The sequence below is a fragment of the Micropterus salmoides genome, unplaced genomic scaffold (genome assembly GCF_014851395.1).
Source record: "Micropterus salmoides isolate LMB-PRFRI ecotype aquatic unplaced genomic scaffold, ASM1485139v1 Ms_hic_scaffold_3722, whole genome shotgun sequence".
Taxonomy (NCBI): domain Eukaryota; kingdom Metazoa; phylum Chordata; class Actinopteri; order Centrarchiformes; family Centrarchidae; genus Micropterus; species Micropterus salmoides.
This window is the reverse complement of record NW_024043065.1, coordinates 2,729-17,784: the sequence shown is the minus strand read 5'-3', so window position 1 is coordinate 17,784 and position 15,056 is coordinate 2,729. Positions and strand designations below refer to the sequence as shown.

General features: G+C 37.7%; 1 pseudogene; it reads right to left on the bottom strand.

Moving 5' to 3' along the window:
• Nucleotides 1-1,283: 1,283 nt before the first annotated feature.
• LOC119884846 lies at nt 1,284-4,990 on the bottom strand (annotated as a pseudogene).
• Between the last annotated feature and the right edge of the window lie 10,066 nt (nt 4,991-15,056).

The following is a 15,056-nucleotide window of genomic DNA, read 5'->3' as shown; positions in this document are numbered from 1 at the left end:
ACACTACGCCCATACATGCACACTAACACCTACCTTAAGGGTTAGGGTTGCAATTTAGTGGGGGGGTGTTTATTGTCCCTGGTGTTGCAGGTGATATCCTGCTTACTATTAATCTGATCTGTAATAGCAGCCTACACAGACGTAGATTTACACAGACATGGTACTGTTCTGTAGTCATTCTGAGGTGCCTGGGTGTGTTTACGCTCTGTGTTCCTGTTCATTGGTGGATCAAGCTGCTGCCTTAGCCTTTGTATTCACTGACTGGATATGTGTATGTCAACACACGACCCTTACCACTGACCACAGGCTTTAACATGTAACAAGTGACAAGTAACAAAGAATTATGAAAGAAGATGAGATAAAGGAGGAAATTAAAAGCATACAAGCAAACAGCCTTGTTTTGATGAAGAGAGTCACGTTCAGTCAGATGGTATTTAGTCTGATCAAAACAAAATAGGTAACTCTCCTAATGTTCATTTCAAATTAATATGCAGTTGCAAGGTAAACTTTGCTATTCGAGCACACTAGTATATATCACATTTAATTTCTATCATAAAGCCACCCTAACAGTTTAGAGTTTTTTGTGAATGTTTGTTGTGGGATTTGAAAATAAGGGAAATAATAAGGGACCCCCCAAATGTTCTTATGAATTCTATAAAATTTAACATTGAATAAAAGTATTATGTTAATTTCATAGTATGGGCTATAAAGTATTGTGTTAATAATATATTACTTATAGTTAGGCCTACTATATTCATAATTTCATATGTACTTTACCACTTGGCATAATATTCCAGTTTTTCTGGGTTGTTTTTATTCATTAAATCCTTGTGCAGGATAAACAGTGTTCTCTGGTCTCTAATTTATTATTATTTATAAGTACTAACTTGTCAATAATCAGAATCATTCATGCAGAAGAATTGCATTGTTGTTGCAGTCTTTACTCTTGCATTGTCAGTCATTTTTCCGGTTTGTTTCTGTTTGTTTTTTAAATATTGACAGTATGGGAAATTTACAAGAAAATATTTCAACAGGATAACAGCAGGATAGAACAGTAAATTTTGGGAGAATCCCGGTAAAAACAGCAGGGATGACGGGTGTGATAAAATATCAGAAAAGACTACAAAATTTCCAACCCAGTTTGCCGGAGCCGTCTTGAAATGTTTTATTTTGTTTGACCATTTGGTGCTAAATCTAAATCTAATCTTGGCCCAAAGGACATAAATATTGAGCTTAGGCATGGAAAGTTTCTATAAACAGGTGAGACTGATTGCTGAACAGGATATGCATATGTATTTATTGATTAAAGTGAAATGAAATCAGATTTATCAATAAGTATTCCAGCAGTGATGTCATCGAGGCTTGACATCCTGGTGGAAATTACATCATCAGTGGGGAAGTGACACCCTCATGGCAGATGTGTCGGCATGTCAGCACATGGCAGGAATTGTTATTGGTTCCTGGCGCAAACGAAAGATCTCCTCTGATTACACTTTTCATCGTTGACATAATCTTGTCCTGTAGACAGGTGAAAAAGAAACATTAAAATCACTTTAGAGAAGTGCTTGCTTTTTTCTTAATGCATGTCATGTAAAAATAATAAAATGAACAGTGAAAGTTGTCAGACCACAGACAATCCGGTTTTGTGACACCTGCCAGTCTCTGTTTCCATTTTCAAGTTGCTTCAATGAAAATCACAATCAAGGACACAATCGAGTAAATGAACTATTTAATTTGTACCTCTAAAGTTCATCTCCATACAACCTTCCCCTCCACCACTGTTGTTGGGCTCCTTTACCCCAGTTATTGAAGACAAACTTTGAACCATCACTCCAGAGCCACACACCATTCTGAAAGAAGAAGTTTTAAGGGTTAATTTACCATTTTTCTAGCTATGCAGATAGTGCAAACATCAGCAGTACCAGTAGTCTTCCCGCTAGGTTGAAGGTAATGCAAATGAGAAAACCTTTTATAAAAACTGTATTTTTACTTTTTACTCAAGTAGCTTTAGACGGTGTGCATTTGCCAGATATTACTGACTTACTTACTCCTTGCCAAGTCTGTCAAACTCTATTGAAGGGATGAACACCATCAAAGCTGCAGACTAACTATGTGTTTTATGACTTTGAAACGCAAACGCATGACAACAAAATGAGGCCATATTTTTATGCGCTATTGATTTTGAGATCGAGAGAAGGTGTGCCTCACGGTAGACTGCATTGACCTCTTTGTAAACAGCCAAAACAGCCAAAATATAAAAACTACACATTCATCGCCCACAATGTGTCAGGGTTTGACAATTACATAATGCTTAATTATTTCACTAAGCAGGGAATAACTCCCTGCTGTTTCCTGTTGTCCCCAACCCCCATCCCCGTTGTCTTGCAGGTGTTGTTCTTTCTCTGTGGTGTCCGTTTGTGTGGTGTTTGTGCCCCCATTTGTGTCCCCCCTGTCCGGCCCGGTGTGTTTTCTCTGTGTAGTTAATTCTTCTGCTCTATAAGGTATCTCTTGCAAACGAGATCTCAGTGAGATTACCTGATACAATTAAGCTCATAAAAATAGGTAGACATTGGTATCAGGTCAACCATATCACACCTGCAAACCTATCATGACAGGAAAATCTCTTTTTAATGCATCTACCAAATATAAATATGAAAAAATATTCAATTGCAGGCAACAAGAAACAACAAAAAACACTTACCTTCACTTCATCATAGCCTCCAACCCAACTTGCTTTTTGTGAGTTAGTCGCTCTTAAAATCAGATCTCTGATGAAGGCGTAATCGTCAGGAGTTTGAAGAGAGGCCAGATTTCCACCAAGAGAAGTGCAGAAGTACTGATGAGGAAGACAAGATGCAAACAGAGACAAAGACTGTTTGAATTCTCAGCTTCACTACATGGACATAATATTTAACAACACAATGATGAATCCTGTATATTTCAATTGGGATATAAAAAAAATATTTCTAATGCATTCCAAACTAGAGCTGATCTATAGGCAGAAAACTTATTTTGAAATATATTGTGATACGAGTCACAATTTTAGTGGGAATGGTGATTATGCATTTAATTTTCACTGAAAAAAGTAAAATTTATCCTGTGGTCTATGTTCAAGCAAGCATGTTCCTTCATGTCCGGAGAATATGATTTATAGGCCGGGATGTCTCTGTAGCACCACAATACTTCATTGTAATTCTGTGACACATTTCATCTTTTTTTTCAATTGCAGCTCCTGCAATTTCAACAATATTTCAATTTATTGTTCAGCCCCAGTTTAAACTGTGTGAATATTATAATAAAATCTTACAAAATGCAACTTTACTTTTTGTATCAGTGCACTTGAGACTGACAGCAAATTTGTATAGCAGTTTCACACATTTTCACATCATTCTTCATGCAGCAAGCTGTTTTAAAACATATGCAACAAATACAGGGTGGCAGTTACATCTGTTATTGTTTCAAAAAGTACCTCTGCATCAGCCCAGTCCTTTTCACTCAACTGGAACAGGAAACAGCGACGGCCAGAAGTAGTCCAACCAGAAGGGCAGGTCCCAGAGCCAGGACCTACAAAATCATTTTTAACTTATCATCACATTTAAGAAGCTGGAAAAAGTGAGTGTCTGGCATTTTGCCTGAAACATTACTTCCATTTCCCAAAAAGTTGCCAGTTCATTTTCTTTCAATTGATGAATCAACTAATCGTCACTGCTTGATAATGCAATAATCAATTAATCTGGCTGGCATGGTTAAGGCTGTTTTAAAACTCCTCATACTTTTGCTGAGAAGGTGACCATTTCCACCCTTACCCTGTCTTCCCCAACCACACAGTGCCAGCTATGTATTTCGAGCATTCAGCTCCATTAATATAAGAAGCACCAACCTTTAAGACTTTGCGCCTGTGGATGTAAAAAAAAAAACAGCATTAGAAATGAACACAACAACTCAGAGTTTTCCTTTTTGTAGCTTTAGACTTTGAGACTACAATGGCAGCATTTGCTATTTTTGGTAAGATCGGATTTTATTGAAAGTGGGGTATTTTATAGTTTCCCTAGGATTTTGCGGGCCTACTTTGTGATTGTTGCGGCTTGAATAATAAGACACTCTCTCTCACCACAGGCGAATGGACACACCTGAGGAGGTGCAGGACCACAGCATACAGTTTGAAGTAATTAGAACAAATAGAGTTAGCTTGAATTTCTTTAAACTTGACTTTTAGGAAAATGTGACAGCCCTAATGTCTGTGAAGTACATAGGTGAAGTTTTCTTTGAAGTCTGCTTAAAGTTTCGGTGTGTAATATTTCTGGGCATCGCTGTTTTGGAGAGGGTCCATAATCACAGAGAGAATTAATGTGTTTCCCTTGTCAATAAACTTTATCTAATGTGTGGTTTATAATGGACTGTGGTGCAGAAATAGTGACAGTGTTTCACATTCTTGGCTTACATTTTCCATGTTATCGTCAGTGGCCAAGTCACAATATATAATAATAATTAAGTAAATATAATTTATTTATCTACCTAATTTCTTGACTGGCTATTCTTAACCCTACTTACATTTGCGCCAATCCACAGCCCACTGGTCAAACAGAGGAGCCCAATGAAATGAAGATCTGAGACCATCTGTGTAAAGACATTATAGAAGTTAATTCACAGTTCAGATGTATATACCTTTCTTATCTCTGCAGAGTTGAGAATTTATGAACAATTACACTTTTCTGATATGCAAATATTTGGGACAAGTTTTATGGGCACTGTAAGAACTACATGCTAAGTCTGGATAAGACTGGGTAAATGCAGGCTTATTTCTATATTTATCATTGTCATATATATCTAACATTAAATATAATCAAAAGTCTTTTTCAGTAAAGCTGGTGTTGTGGTAAGGCCAGAATTAAAACCTTACCGTGATGATCAGATGAAGTTGCAGTAGCAGGTAGCAGGATGTCTTGGAAAAGGGAAACGCAGTCGTTATATACTTTTCTGGGTACTTTGGTTGCACGTCATCTGGTAACAGGACACAGTCAAATTTTTTTAATTACTATTGTTTTGCTATTGCCACAGCCTTGAGTAAATGTTTAAACTTTCAGCCCAGACATATGATATATGTCTGGGCCACCTTATATTTTCCTGCTTCTCTCCCCACTGTTCTCCTGGAGTCTCATCACTACTGAGCCTTTCTATTACAAATAGTAGCACCGCACTTCTGTTTCCCAGCATTAAGTCAATTGTAAAATCTCAACTACATACACCATCTCACAAAAGCATCTTATCAAAAAACCTGATCTAGATCACTACGTTCTCTTTAACTTCAGGCCTATTTCCAAACTACATTTCTCCCGAAAGTTTTGGAGAGAATAGTCCCGAACCAACTACAAACATTCCTCGACAACCATGCGATCCAGAAGAAGTTCCAGTCTGGCTTTAAACCAAGCACCTTTTAAGGGTTTTAAATGATCTCCTTTTAATGGTGGATTCAGGGAACTCTGCTGTTCTGATGCTTCTAGACCTGACTGCCGCCTTTGACACTGTGGATCACACAATCCAATCCTTATCCTCGCATTAAACACTGTGTAGGTGTCAAAGGTATTGTCTTGAAATGGTTTCAGTCATACCTGACTGATAGGAGCTTCTCTGTTCATTTAGCTGAACACTCTTTGTCAGCTGCTCCTCTCACCTGCAGGGTCCCTCAAGGCTCTATTCTGGGCCCCATCCTTTTCTCATTGTATGTTGAAACTGGGATCCATTTTCCAGAAACATAACATCTCCTATCACTGTTTTGCTGATGATTTCCAAATCTGCTTGCCTATGAAATCCATAACAAAGGAGTCTGTGCAGCCACTGTTAGCCTGCTTAAAGGAGGTAAAAACCTGGATGGAGTTAAACTTTTTCACTCTGAATGAAAATAAAACAGAGATCATCACGTGTGAACGTTTAGACGTACTGGGTGACCCTCTTGGCACTTTGGGCCCCTTAGCCACCCAAAATCGATCCTCTATTAAAAATCTTGGTGTTATAGTCATCCATGCTTTTATTACTGTTCAGGTGGATTATTGTAATTCATTATACATGGGTCTACATCAGAAATCTTTGTTTCTTTTCCTCCAGTTAGTCCAAAACGCAGCTTCTCGCCTTTTAACAAAAACAAAAAAGAGTGAACACATAACGCCTGTCTTGGCCTCCCTCCACTGGCTACCTGTCCGTTATAGGATAGATTTTAAGATTTCAAGAAGACTTGTTTTTAAGGCCTTAAATGGTCTGGTGCCACCTTATCTGGCCGATCTCTTATGCCACCATTCATTTAAATCGCTGCTTAAGACGCATCTTTTTTGTAGTAGCTTTTGACCTTCATTAATCCAGGTTTCTGATGTTTTAAAGTGTTGTTGTTTTGTTTCCCTGTGATTCACTTTGGTTGTAGTAATTTTTACACTTGTTATTTATGTATTTGACATTGACCCTGTTCAGCACTTTGGTCAACTGTTGTTGTTTTTAAATGTGCTATAGAAATAAAATTGACATTGACATTGACATTAATAAAAGTGAGTACACCCCTCACATATTTGTAAATATTTGAATATATTTTTTCATGACATACTGTATCTGTGACATGGGTGTGGGTAAGGTGTTTGGACTTCACTGCTCCCTGGCATAGGTCATCCAACTCTCTGCTGCAGCTCTACTGGAGATGGAGGCAAATATTCCTTCATTTGGTGTTTTAATGATGGCAGTGGAGAGGGCTGTATATTATGCTGCTTCATAATCTCCCATTGGTGTGTAATTGGGTTGACTGTGAAGGCCATAAGATATGACTCTCATCACTGTCTTACTCAAACTGGACGGTTCAGAACATTTTCTCACTGGTTTCTCTTTGTGCAGACAGGATTAGTTTGTAGGTCCCATTTTCAGATATCTGTCTTTAGGGCTGGGAATCAACCTTCAATCGCTTTATGGTACCAAACAAGATGTTTCCATAGCACCAAGTATCAAAAACTGTCAAGTACCAAAGGCTGGAAATGTATATGTGCTCAATTGTTACTTTTTTATCATTTTAACTTATTTAAAACATTATTTGCCAATTTTAGACTTAATTTGGATTTTAGACATAGTTCTTCAACTGCTTATGTTTGGCCAATATTAACATTTGAGGGCCAGAGGTTTGGCCTCTGACTAGAACTTGCTCTAGCATTTTATGTACAGTAACATGTCACGTAACATGTTTATATACTGTGGTGCAAAACTGTAATGTTTTGTCCCCAAAAGGTGATGTTATCTAGAACTTTTTTGATGAAAGCTGAAGCTAAATGGTGATGGATTGATAAGGGATTCTAGATTTGGATTTTTTTTTTTTTAAAGCTTTTCTGCACAGCTCCAGGAGAAAAAAAACTAAATGTCTGAATGTTGTTAGAAATAGAAAATATATAGGTAATGAACTGGCAACTGCTATGTACACCTAGCTAAAACTAATTTAGTCTAATACATCAGTCCTGCAATAAATCCTCCCTTCATGGAGGTTATACAATTCTGTTTTATTTTATTGATTTATTTCAGGTTTATTTAACAGGGAAAATGTACACTAATAATACATACATAAATGTATAATGTGCCAGAATTAGCCAAAAGGCTATTTTACATCTGCTGTCCATGGACAGATCGTTTTGTTGAAAACATGTTAAAGTTCAGTTCACTTCTGACCTTTGTGCGATACTGTTTTCATCTTAAGCTTCACACTGAGGTTTCCTTGTATTCTGGAAACATAATACAGAATACATAATACATAATTTATACTGTGTGGACAACTGGAACATATCACATGGCAGGTAAGTTGATAAGGACCTAGCAAACATTAAACCCTTTCACAGCTGGCAAAGTACCAATGCTTGATTGGGTACTAGGAAAGGTGTATAGGCAACATTACTAGGTGTCTGTCTTATAAAAGGGGTCTGTGTCAAAATGTATTTGTAATACCTTATGTAACTCAGCTTAGTGTCTATATTTGTTAATGTTTTCTCTTGTATGAGCTTTGAGTTTTATGTTAATTTTCTTTAATTGAACAAAGATTAAACTGAAGTTCTTATTTTTGGAGCCAAGAAAGAATCATTGAAAGTCAGTGCTCAGCTTCAATCTGTAATGTTAAAAACCACAAACCAAGCCAGAAATCTTGGTGTAGTCGTGGACTCAGACCTGAATTTTAGCAGCCACATTAAGACATTTACAAAGTCAGCCTACTATCACCTGAAGAATATATCAAGGATTAAAGGACTTCTCAAGTCCTCACTAAGACTAAAAAGGTGGATCACATCAATCCAGTTCTGAGGTCTTTACACTGGCTTCCTGTATGTCAAAGAATTGATTTCAAAATCCTGCTGTTAGTTTATAAAGCGGTTTAGGGCTAAAATACATTTCTGATCTTCTGCTTCATTATGAACCATCTAGACCTCTCGGGTCGTCTGGGACAGGTCTGCTTTCCGTCCCCAGAGTCAAAAGTAAACAAGGAAAAGCAGCGTTCAGTTTTTATGCTCCATGTATCTGGAACAAACTCTCAGAAAACTCCAGGTCAGTTGAAACTGTCTGTTCTTTTAAATTAAGACTGAAGACTTTGCTTTTTACCACTGCCTTTAATTAAATCAAATGTAAGGCTGTAGATTAATATCGTACACTGCACTGTGACTTTTACTCGCCTGTTTTGCCCTAATTTATTTCTATTTAACTCTTTAAAATTTATTTGATCCTGTTTTTTATTTTCTATTCCACCCTTTTAAAAATTATATTTTAATGTGTTTTGAATTGACTTTGAAATGCCTTGTTGTTGAAATGTGCTATAGAAATAAACCAGCCTTGCCTTGATATAAATGTAAAGCACTGTACCCTGTCATCCTCACTGTGGACCAATTGTTAATTATTTCTAATGAACAATGCACAGAAAATTATGAATTATAACTGAGAAGTACTTATTTCACAAATGGGTAGTTATTATTTTTTCAAGTGTTTGTTTGCTAAAAGCAGGAGAATCTCTGTTTAACATCTCTTGTGACTCTTAAAATAAGTGATATTGAATATTACTTTTACAGCTTCTGTCTTCTGTCTCTGGTGTCTGTGGAGGAACATTGTTTTAAAAAATGCCTGTGTAACAGACTGCTGGGAATCAATCTGCTTCAACCTCCAGACTGTGGTTAGGAAGCAGAGTATCATATTCCTGTGTAGTCTAGTAACATATTTACTGTTCGCAGCAACCCACGTGAGGCACAAGAAACAAGAAGAGCAACATCAACTGTACAATCTCCTCTGACTGCCTGCTTTTCACCACACTAATCTTCAGGAGCCACATGCTCAAAAACTGATATGAGAGCCAGATTTACTGTATAGGTAAGGATATGGGGCCCATTGGCACAATTTTAGCAGAACGTTTTCAGGATGATGGCAGTACTGGAGGCATGATAAAAAAAACTCCAAGTTACAAAAGAATCTCAAGATACATGTGATGTTGTATGACATCACGCGGGAAAATATAAAGACTGTACAGTCGAAAAGACACTTGATCTCTTGAAAAGGTGACAGAATGTCTATGAAGCACATTGGTGACATTTCTTTACTCAATTCACACTGATTGGCTGGTAGTATGGTTAATTCTTCTCTTCCATGTCAATCTGAAAACCATATCTACCAATATCAAAACCTGATTCAAGTCCTTGATTAGAAATTGAGGATGATAAATATTATTACCTGACCTGCGGTGCAATTTGATCACATAAAAATTGGTGAAGCAGTGGGGAGGACCATCTTCATGCTTTACTACCACTTCATAGACTAAACTAGGATTTTTCCTTGTTTTACACGAAACACCCTCCAAATCTGTATGGGTCACTACTTCCTGTTTGCACTGGTAATTACTTATATCCAAAAACTCAAGGGTTTAATATCCATCCATCCATCCATCGTCAACCGCTTATCCTGCGTACAGGGTCGCGGGGGGGCTGGAGCCAATCCCAGCTGACGTCGGGCGCAAGGCGGGGTACACCCTGGACAGGTCGCCAGTAGGGTTTAATATAGCTGTTATAAATAAAACAAATGTATTAAAAACTCCACTTGCTTTTTCTCCAATCCACAGCCCACTGGTCAAACAGAGGAGCTCAATGAAATGAAGACCTGAGGCCATCTGTGTAAAGACATTAGAGAAGTTAATTCATTGTTCAGATGTATATAACTATCTTATCTGCGCCAAAAGTTGAGAATTTAAATTACACTATTCTGCAAAAATGAGGGACAAGTTTTGTAGAACTACGGCTCTGTGAGAACTACACCCTGAGTCAGGACTGGGTAAATGCATTCTTATTTCTACATTCATCACTGTCAAATGAATCTAACACTAAATACAATCAAGAGTCTTTTCTGTAAAGCTGGTGCTGTGGTGAAGAATTAAAACGTTACCTTGTTGTGATGATCAGATGAAGTTGCAGTAGCAGGTAGCAGGATGTCCTGGAAAAATGAACTCAGTCCTTATATATCTTTTCTGGGTGCTTTCATTCTTTAACTTGTCTTAACGTGTCATCCCCTGGTAACAGGACACAGTCTCTTTTTTGTAATGATTATTGTTTTGGCTATTGCCACAGCCTTGAGTAATATTAAAAGGTTCCTTAAACAGTGTTAAAGTAGTTTTTAGACACATGATATGGCAGCAAAAAAGGGGATTAATAAAGTTGTTGTTCTTCTGGTTGAAAGTAGAAGTAATGTTGCTGCGGAGGAGGACTTTAGGGGTACATCCCAGTTTGATTTGTTATATGATAACTCCCAGAACACCAGTTTTTTCAAAATTCGATGTAAAAAGACTAGCCCCCTTCCTGGGTGAACATGAACTCAAACTAATGTGCTCAAGATTAAAAGTGCGTACTGTATATTACGGAAGGCAGTATAATATCATACACTGAGTGAGATGTTTAAAGCAAAGTGTCCCCAGCGTTTAGTGTAATGTAAAATCTCAACTACATACAGTATCTGTGACAAAAGAAAAAACATGTGTCTGGGTTAGGTGCTGGGACTTCGCTGCTCACTTGCATAGATTCTCCAACTCTCTCCTGCAGATATACTGGAGATGAAGGCAAATATTCCCTCATTTGGTGTTTTAATGATGGCGGAGGAGAGGGCTGTAAATTATGCTGCTTTAAAATCTCCGATTGGTGTTTAATTGGGTTGACTGTAAAGGCGATAGGATATGACTCTCATCATTGTCTTACTCAAACTGCACGGTTTGATGCAATTTACCAGAAGGACAAACAAACAGAAGATTTTCTCACTGGTATCACTTCATGCAGACAGCGGCAGTTTTATATGTCCAATTTTCTTTAGGGCTGGGAATCAATGCAGTACCTTTTTGGTACCAAACATAATGTTTACATAGCACAGCATATCAAAAACTGAAAGCTAGAAAAGTATGAGTGCTCAGTTTGTACTGTTCTTTAGTTAATTAGTCCTTTTTAATCCCTTTACTCATGTTCAGCTGCTTGTGTTTGGACAATATTAACATTTGAAAAGTTTGGCCACTGACAAGAATTTACTGCAGCATTTGGAGTATGTACAGTAGCTTGTCAAAAATAAGGTGAACGGAGTAAAACAGACTACAGATGTTATTTCAATGTGTAAGACACATATTTAATCATCATTTTGTATACGATGGTACAAAACTGTATTGTTTGTCTTCTCGGTCCCCGAAAGGTGATGATAGATCTCAAACAAGTCTTTGAGGTTTGGTGAAGTTATCTTGAACTTTAATGCTGAATATTTAAGCTAAATGGTTAAATACTGAGAAAGGATTCCAAATCATAAAGAGCAGAGTTGATACTAGATTTGGATTTGATAAAATACTACTTTTCTGATCTTAAGCTTCACACTGAGGTTTCCTTGTATTCTGGAAACATAATACATGTAACTGTAGTTGTTGATGTGTAACTAGAATTTATACAGAGTACAACTGCAACATATCACATGCAAAGAAGTTAATAAGGACCAAGCAAACATTAAACCCTGTTCACCGATGGCAGAGTACCAATGCTGGATTGTGGACTGGGAAAGATGCATGGGCAACTTCCACCTGTACATTGTTGGGTTTCTTATTAATAAGCTCCTATCAGGTCAAAATGTATTTGTAATACCTTTTCTAACTCAGCTTAGTGTCTCTTGTATGAGCTTTGCGTTTTATGTTTGTGCTTGAAATACATGTAAATGTAAATCAAAATATCCTGTGTTTAAAAATGTGCTATATAAAAAAGTTTTACTTACACCCACCCACTTTACAATACTATACTTGCCTCAACTCTGCACTAAAATCTTGTCTTTCAGGTCTGAGTTTTTTACAATGTACATATATTTGCTTTTACCAAACATTTGCATTTGTTCCCTCCTGTGATGCCTCTGAATTACCTCACATGAGATTCCCTTCGACAGCATTCAAACAGCCATTTGTTTGTGCATTTGTTAAGACTTTAAGTGCCCAGAACACTCACATTATCTTTCTGGTAGATATTTTTAATAAAAAGGTCTACATTTTGTTGTAGGGTTTATTATACAACATGAAAAACTAGACTAATGTGTTACAAAATGTGATCAATCAGCACTAGACGTGAAACAAACAGTGAGCACCCACGAAGATAGCATTGTTTTCCAAAGATGATAAATGGTACATTGGAGACAGTGTGAAAACAGTGAGTTAACACTTGGAGCTGACCCTTTGTCTGCTACGGTAACAACAAATGAAACATTTTCATCCTCACTGTGGACCTATCTGCTTCATCCGCCAGACTTTGGTTGGGGAGCAGAGTATCATATTCCTGTATTGTTCTGTATCATATTTACTGAAGACAAAGTTTGCACACAAGAAGAACAGGACATCATGACCGAACTGAAGCTCCATTACAATTTAGGAATACTGTCAACAGCCCTAGGTCTCACCTGTTGGGATCATGTGTTGTGTTGCATTACAACCAACACTGTGTCTCACTTGGAAAATTTTGTTTTTCCATCTTTGGTAAAAAAAATTCCTCAATGGGATTGAGGAATGGAGAATATGGAGGGAGATAAACAACTAAAAAGCGTGGGTGGGCAGTGAACCAGTTACGAACCAGAGCAGCCCTGTGGAAACTTACGTTGTCCCAAATGACAACGTACCTGAGCTGCTCTGGGCCGTCTACCTGATCTGGTGGAATGAGTGTGTTGTGTAGGGTGTCCAGGAATGTGATCAGATGGGCGGTGTTGTAGGGGCCAAGGGTAGCATGGTGATGGATGACGCAGTGGTGGGTAATCGCTGCACACATTGTGATGTTCCCTCCGCGCTGGCCAGGGACTTCAACAATGGCGCTCAGGCCGATGACATTCCTTCCCCTCGTTCGTCTTTTTGTGACCTCATCAATGAAGATGAACTGGTGCTCCACTGCAGCCACCTCTAGCTCAAGGACTCTCTGAAACACACATGACAATATCAGAAATAGACATGGAGTGGTCATTATTGTCAAGCTGCATATGATTGTGCTTGAGTCAAGCACAATCATTATGATTACTATATATCTATCTATATATCTAGCTATCTATATCTAACGGTCCTTGACCGTCCTCGTCCTCCATTTCCAATGTTGGCATCCATTGCTCCATTGAGGAGCTCACCTGTTGCCCTTTTATGCTAAAGCTCTGATTGCTAATTGGAAAACTGTGTGACGGGTGTTTGCCCTTGTGATGAGTCAGTGTGCATATTTGAATGGCAGTGTGTTCCTTGTGAAAACAAGATATTTTCTGCATGAAACTTGTGCCAAAAGCAGAGAATTGTGTGTGTAGTTTAACAGAATTGGTTCAGGTGGTGGGTGAATGAGTTACATGTTGTGGTCATTGTATCTCAAGTACCAGAATTTGTGTGTAAACAATTGAAAAAAACTGTAATTGTGCCATCAGTTGTTGCCTTCTCACCAAGCTGCTTGCCTATTGTCCTGTACCTCATCCCAGCCTTGTGCAGGTCTACAGTTTTATCCCTGATGGCCTTACACAGCTCTCTGGTCTTGGCCATTGTAAACATGTTAGAATCTGTTTGATTGAGTGTGTGGACAGGTGTCTTTTATACAGGTAACGAGTTCAAACAGGTGCAGTTAATACAGGTAATGAGTGGAGAACAGGAGGGCTTCTTAAAGAAGAACTAACAGTTCTATGAAACCTTTGGGGAGTAAAGATCCCAGATGTTACATCACATCTAGTGCATTCACTTGTTTTCTCCAGAGTATTTTGCATGCACAAAATTTACATATGAAGGAGTTACATGCGCTGAATTCTTTTTATTTAATTATGACAAGGGAAATACCGTTTTCCATTCCACGGACCTTAACATTTTGACCCAATGTTTGTCCCAATCAAAACTGTTAAGTTTAGAATGTTTCACCAGATGGCGCCAAGTTTCCATGGTTTACCAATGTGAAAAATGAAGCTTATCTCTGTGGTTTCCACTAGTGGCGATGTTGCCTGTGGTTATGAAGCACTGTTATGGACCATGCAAATGCTAGTGTTTGTGTGTGTGTGTGTGTGTGTGTGTGTGTGTGTGTGTGTGTGTGTGTTTAAAAACTACTGTTTAGGTGAGAGAAAAAGGTAATTGAGGACAGAGGTCAGATTTTAACTAATTTTAAAAATTAATCAATATTTGGAAGTTATGATCAGGGCTGATGTTGATTAAAAGCTGAATGGAAGTGAAAGTGGAAAAATTATTGTAATATATATTTTTATGGAAGCTTTTTGAAATGGACATTCATAAAAGTAAATCACTGACAAATACTAGGCTGTGATAAAATAAAAATGTTATTTCTTTTGCCAGTTTTGCCAGTAGCACTGTGTAAACAAACTGCATGTAAAGGTTTAAAGTTCTGAAAATGATGATCAGGGCTTAGGTTGGTCAAAAGATTTAACTCAGTGAAAGTGGAACATAATATCAATGTATAATTAAAAAAATATTAATGAGGCTTAAGTAACTAAAGAAGAGTATGAAGCCAACACACATACATTTCTACCATTTTTTAATACTCTGTGCTATGTAAATATTTTGT